Here is a 6,548-nt window from a genome sequence, read left to right on the forward strand (position 1 = left end):
ACGTGTAAATGTATACAGCTTCTTTGGAAAACAGTTTGATAGTAACTAGTAAAACTGAACATGTCTATACCCTGTACCCACCAATTCCGCCTCTGGATATATAACCCTATGGAAATGTGTGCTTATGAGACACATACAAGGGACACCTGGGTGGCTCAGTCATTAAGCATCTGCCTTCATCTCAGGTTGTGATCCCAGGGTCCTGGGATGGAGCCCCGCATCGGGCTCCCTGCTTGGCAGGAAGCCCGTTTCTCCCTCTCCCACTTCCCCTGCTGATGTTCCCACTCCTGCTGTGTCTCTGTCAAATAAACAAATAAAATCTTAAAAAAAAAAAAAAAAAGACACATACAAAAGTATATATAACAGCACTGTTTGAAACAAGGATCAGAAACTGAAATGTCCATCAGTGGAAGAATTAGTAAGGTGTGGGTGTTACAACCAAACATTATACACTAGATGATTATATATTATTACATAGCAATGGAATTATATCATACAGCAATGAAAAATGAATGAGGCGTCCTACAAAATCCCTGACCAGTCCTCCCCCAAATCGTCAAGGTCATCAAAAACAAGTCTGAGAAACTTTCACAGCCAAGAGGAGGCTTAGGAGAAATGATAACTACATGTGTTGTACTATCCCGGATGGGATCCTGAAACAGAAAAAGGGCACCAGGTAAAAACTAAGAACATGTAAGTAAACTATGGATGTTATTAAGTCCATAATGCATTGGGGGATGGGAAAGGGGCTTGGGTGGCTCAGTCAGTTAAGCATCCAACTCCTGGTTTTGGATCAGGTCATGATCTCAGGGTTGTGAGGTTAAGCCCCGTGTGGGGCTCTATAGTCGGCAAGGAGTCCGCTTGGGGTCCTCTCCTTCCCACTCCCTCTACGCCCCCACTCCCACTCGTACTCTCTCTCAAATAAATAAAATCTGAAAAATGTCTATTAATTAAAACATGAATGAGTTACAGCATTAACATGGATCAATTGAAAAAATAACATTAAGCAAAAGATACCATGGAAAAACAGACCTGACTCCACTTACATTAAGTTCAGGAACAAGCAAATAAATGTGTTGTTTAGGATAAGATACGGTAAAACTCAAATAAATGTGTTGTTTAGGATAAGATACGGTAAAACTCAAATAAATGTGTTGTTTAGGATATGGTAAAACTACAACTGAGTAACAGTCTTATTGCACAGGTGAGAAAGATTAGCTCACCACTTGCCCAAGGTTCACACGACCTTCCAGGGTCAGAAAATAAAGGAAGTGTAAAAACAAAATTGAGGGGGCGCCTGGGTGGCTCAGTGGGTTAGGCCTCTGCCTTTGGCTCGGGTCGTGATCCTGGGGTCCGGGGATCGAGTCCTGCATCGGGCTCTCTGCTCCGGCAGGGAGCCTGCTTCCCACCCCCCGACCCCTGCCTACTTGTGACGTTAGATAAAAAAAATCTTCAAAAAAAAAAAAAAAATGAGAATAGTTGTTGCCTCTGGCAAGGGTCGTGGGTGGAGGGGAAGGAGGGAGGGAAGGCCCGTGGTCAGGTCTCAGCAGGGGCAGGCGGGGAGGAAGGGGCGTCCGGGACCGTGAAGCATGCCATTTCTTGTCCTGAGTGGAGCGTGCACATGTGTTCCTGCTGTGCTTCTTTAAATACTACATGTTTTCATATACTTCTGTATGTATGCCATACTACACAAATTTATGTTTTTATTAAAAAAGAAAAAAAATACTTGCCTGGCCCCTGGCAGGCTGTAGGCCCTGATGCATTGGCAGAAGCATTTTCTACAGGACGCTGCTCTCCTGGATCTCCTTAGGGGTCTCCACATGGCCCTGACCTCCACGGTAGCCTCCACTGGGTTCCCCTCAGTTGAGGGAAGTGGTCTTCTGGTCAATGCACGCCTGGCTGGAGTATATGCTCACCTTTCCAGATGGGACTGTACACAGGGGTCATCTCTGTCCCTTCCTGTCATATGCCACCAGGCTCAGCAAAGCAACAGCACCGGAGTGGGAAGCAGCTGTGGGCCTGCGGGATGCGAGGGGTGAGCTGGTTTCAGCCAGTCCAGGATGAGGCTTCTGTCTGGGCACCACCCAGGCTGGAGGGCACAGGCCTCTCTCAGGACAGATGGCTGCTTGCTGCCACTCCCACTCAATTCCTGGACAAAAATCCCCACGGGCCCAGGGGACCGATAAGAGAGCTGGGCCAGTGGGCCGAGTAGGCTGAGGTCGTAGATTGGAGATGACCTCTGGGCCACAGAGCATGTAAAACTAAATCTGTCACCGAGAGGGGCTCTGGGCAAATCTGTTGATTCAGCACCAAAAGGGGTCCAGTCACCTGTAGGTTACTGATCCCCAGTTTAGCCCTGGGAGGCTGATCTACTCCCACATGTTCTACGCAAGCCTTGAGCACTGACATCCCTGCCACAAAGCCCCTTCACATCCAACAACAGGGAGACAGAACCAGACTCTCTTGAGTTCTCTTCCCAAGGGACATGGAGGGAGCCTGAGAGTTACCCATGACCACACAGCCAGTGACAGGCCATGGACCTGACGCTTCCCCCTAGCGCTGGAGAGGCCCTCCCTTTGAGAGGCTCAGCCCTCCTACTGGGGAGAGTGGGATTCCTTCAATGGGACGAACATAGGTACTCAGAACGCAAGTAGCCAGCAAACACCCCCCCCCCACACCATAAACCTCATCAAGCAGTCTTCCACAGCCCTAGAAAGAGCAAACAAGATCTGATCTCAGTCTAGAAAACATTCCCCAAACTAGATCCAGGAAGGGTTGTCCTATGGGGGAAGGGGCCCCAAATCCCAAAGGCCCAAGAAAGCAAAGGCAGATGCCTTGGCAGACATAGCCAGAGTCTACCACAAGCCCTCAGCTCCACTGAGGGAAGCAAGTGGGAGTTTCAGAGACTAGGGAGTTCCTGGTTCACCCCTAACCTGAAGCCAGTAAATGGACTGACTCTGTGGGTAGACTGGGACACCAGAAGAGGCCTCATCAACAGGAGAAAGGGAGGCTGCAGGGCCAGTCCTGGCTTACAGATTCACTGAACAGAGAAAGGACCAGCCACCCAGACCCCTGAAACATTCCAAAAAAGATTCCGCACTATCACTCGGAGCCTCCTCCTGGGAATTTGCCCAAAGAAGGAAAAAGCCGTGAGCACAAAGGAGGTCACCAGAGGGTTGTTTATAGATAGACAGTGGAAGATTTAAGTGACAAAAGAGAGCCGAGAGCTGAGAGCTGCGTTGTGATGATGTTGCCCTGGACAGTCTGGCTGGCAAGGCTTAAATGCAGCAGAGCTTAGGACCTTCCTTGGTCCACATTCTCTTTATGGCTCAGGGATAAATGTTAAGAGGTGATAACATAAGCAAAGGGCTTGCCTTGTGGCCTGGCCCAGATGATCGCTCAAATAGCAGCTCAAGCAAATAAAAATGATGGAATGTGTATCACATTTAAAACTGGTAAGAAAAAAAACAACACTTGACACTGGTTATCAGTGAGAATACAAGAAGCAAGCTATTGGACGGCGACCTGACAGCACCCATCAAAGCCTTAAATGGACGTAGTCTGAGACCCAGAAATTACACTACAAAGCACTTGACCTGTGTCTTCAGATTATGCCAAAATATGTTCATGACAGTGCAGACTGTAATAATTATATACGAAATCGGAAACAAGTGTCCACCAACAGCACAAGGATTATAGTGACTGTTCCACGCACAGAATGGAATCCTGTGGGACTGTCACAAAGGAAGAGCAGGCAACCTCGGGCAGGAACTTCTCCGCGTGACGGCCGGACTGCTTTAGTGTAACTTTCATATACAGATCATTAAGTAAAAGTTCAAAACTATTTTTCTGAAGTTAGAACCAGAACACTTATTTTGAAGAGAGACACTGGGTTTCAGTAGTTTGGAAAGTCAGTAGATTTTTAATCTTATACCTTTCTTTGAACTTTTAACATTGTGTGTACATTAATGTAACACATATGTAATTATAAATACATGTGTTAATGGGGCTGTCCGGACGACAGAATTATAGGCCATTTCTTTATTGGTTTTTAGTTCTATACATATACATATGGATGTGTATATAGTTTGTATATATAATACAAATGTGTATGCACATATATGTGTATGTGTGTGCGTATATATATATAAATCTCTCTACGTATGTAGATATAAAAAAAATTTACCATCCTAACCGTTTTTCAGTTCGGTGGCATTAAATACATTTCTGTTGTTCAACCATCATGACCGTCCATCTCCAGAACATTCTAAATGGAAACCTTTCCCTGTTAAACACTTAATTCCCTATCTCTGCTCCCTGTCCCCCACCCCCAACCAACATTCCACTTTCTGTCTCTGAATTTTGGCTTCTCCAGGGATCAGTAAGTGGAAGTAGACAGTATTTCTCCTTTTGTGACTGGCTGTTACGTAGCATGTCCTCAAAGTTCATCCATGTTGTCATGTGACATGACTTCCCTTTTTAAGGCTGGATCGTATTCCATTGTGTGTACACACACACTGCATTTTTTGCTTTTCCATTCACTCAACAATTTAACATTTGGATTATTTCCACCTTTTCACTCTTGTGAATATTGTTGCTATGAACAAGGGTGTGCAAGTGTGTGGTGAAGATCCTGCTTCAGTTCTCCTGGCTACGTACCCAGAAGCAGAATTGCTGGACTGTGTGGTAATTGTTTGGACTTTTAAAGAACCGCCAGACTGTCTTCCCCACAACTGCTCTATCATTTTACTTTCCCACCAACAATACATGAGGGTACTCTTATTTTCCAACGGTTTTAATGGCTGCTAAGGAGACCAATTTGTTGGCTTCTGGCTTGTTCCTGGTAATACTGTGTGATTTGTGAAATAAGTGACATGTTCTATGTTGTCAACACCTGGCATCTTCCAGTCATCTGGAAAAACCCCACTCCCTGCCCCTGTATAGAGGTGTAGCCTGAGCAGCTCAGAAGCATCTAGACAAGAGCAACCTGCCATTTTGTGCCCCAAGAAGGGAAGTGGTGGCTGGGACACCCCTCTCCCCATCGCCCCAGGACAGAGAGGCTCCCCATCCACTTCCCCAGGACAGAGAGAAGTAGAAAATCTTAGTGAGGTGCTTACCTCAATGGGCCCTCCCAGTGCCAGGGATTCCTGGCTGGCCTGGCCAAGGCCATGGTCCCCGGAGGCCACGGTAAGGTGCTTGTTGAGTCAGGCCTCACTGCCTGTAGCCAACGGAGAATGCAGTCACCACGCAGAAGGCAGTGCCTGTGGACTCAGGGCTGGCCAAGCAGTTCTGGGCATGGCCTCCAAAGACCTGGTCAGACAGTTGTACAGTGAGGCCCCCACAGGCCTTCTGAGGTTAAGCCCAATTTCTGGGACCCCCAAATCCCCTCCCCCAGGTCTCTCAATATTTGGACCACAAAATGCCTGCATCAGAATAGGCAATCAAAGTGGGAGTGATTGAAGATGCAGATTCCTGGGCTTGAGCCCTGGGTTTAGATGCAGGTTAGATACTGTGCCTGGTGAGCTGCATCATCTAATTGAGAATGACAGACCTCAGCAAAAGCTGGTCGCATTCTCTGAGGAAGAACTCATTGGCAGGAGCATGGCTCCCAAACTAAGGCTAGGAAGGAGAGCTCCTGACACCAAACCTGTAGGGGCCATCTCTGCCAGATCCCTGGCACATAGCAAGGGTTCGGTGTAATGCCCAAGGCGGCGGCAGGAGCACCATTCCTTAGGACCCTGCCCCCCGGCCTGGCTGAGGGATCTCCAGGAGAAAAAAGACAAAAAGGCTTCAGAGTGGTACCACCAATGCACAATTCCGAAGGGTCTGGCATTTCCCCTGTAACGGTAACGGAATACATGATGGGCACCACACTGAACTCCTTACGGGCTGATTCTGTCCTCGGCCCAGAAGCTATGCAAGCTCAGGCCACGGAAGCAAACTGCCTGGCCCCTGACCCATAGCTCTGACAGTGGGAGAGCAGGGACTTTTAAAAGAACCTAACCTGATTCCAAACTGGGCTATGAACAAGCTGGAAGCGGCTGGGGGAGAAGGACAGGGTCCGTTAAAACTTCCCCTTCCTCATTGGTGTGTGAACTCCAGACACCAGAGGGTACCCGTGGTGATTAGGCACTTGGGAGCCCATCCCTTGTCAGGATCCTTCATCTCCTGGAAGGCGGCTCAATGGGATAGCCAGAGAGCTGGGCAGCCTGATTCTGTCCCTGCTTCCTGGGGCTCCCTGCCCTCATGACTTTTTTTTGTGAGACCAAGTGATAGCAGCAATGCCAGGTGAGATCTTCAGCACCCTTTAAGTCACACTCCTCCCATTCTTTGATGTGGACCAAGAATGTCTTCATCCCACATGAGGTGTGCGGAAAATGCAGCTTCAGTTGCCTCTTCCAGTCCGGTTTTGACCCTAGCCTGGTGAGAATAGAAATGCTGGAGCTGCACGTCGAGGGGTCAGAGGGATCCAGTCCAGGGTGTTGCTGGGATGCGGGGCCGGGGAGGATCCAGGGGCTAGCCGCAGAGGTGAGGGCCAGCCCAGGAAA

This window comes from Mustela putorius, unplaced genomic scaffold (genome assembly GCF_011764305.1).
Source record: "Mustela putorius furo isolate JIRA1106 unplaced genomic scaffold, ASM1176430v1.1 tig00537248_pilon_pilon_pilon, whole genome shotgun sequence".
Taxonomy (NCBI): domain Eukaryota; kingdom Metazoa; phylum Chordata; class Mammalia; order Carnivora; family Mustelidae; genus Mustela; species Mustela putorius.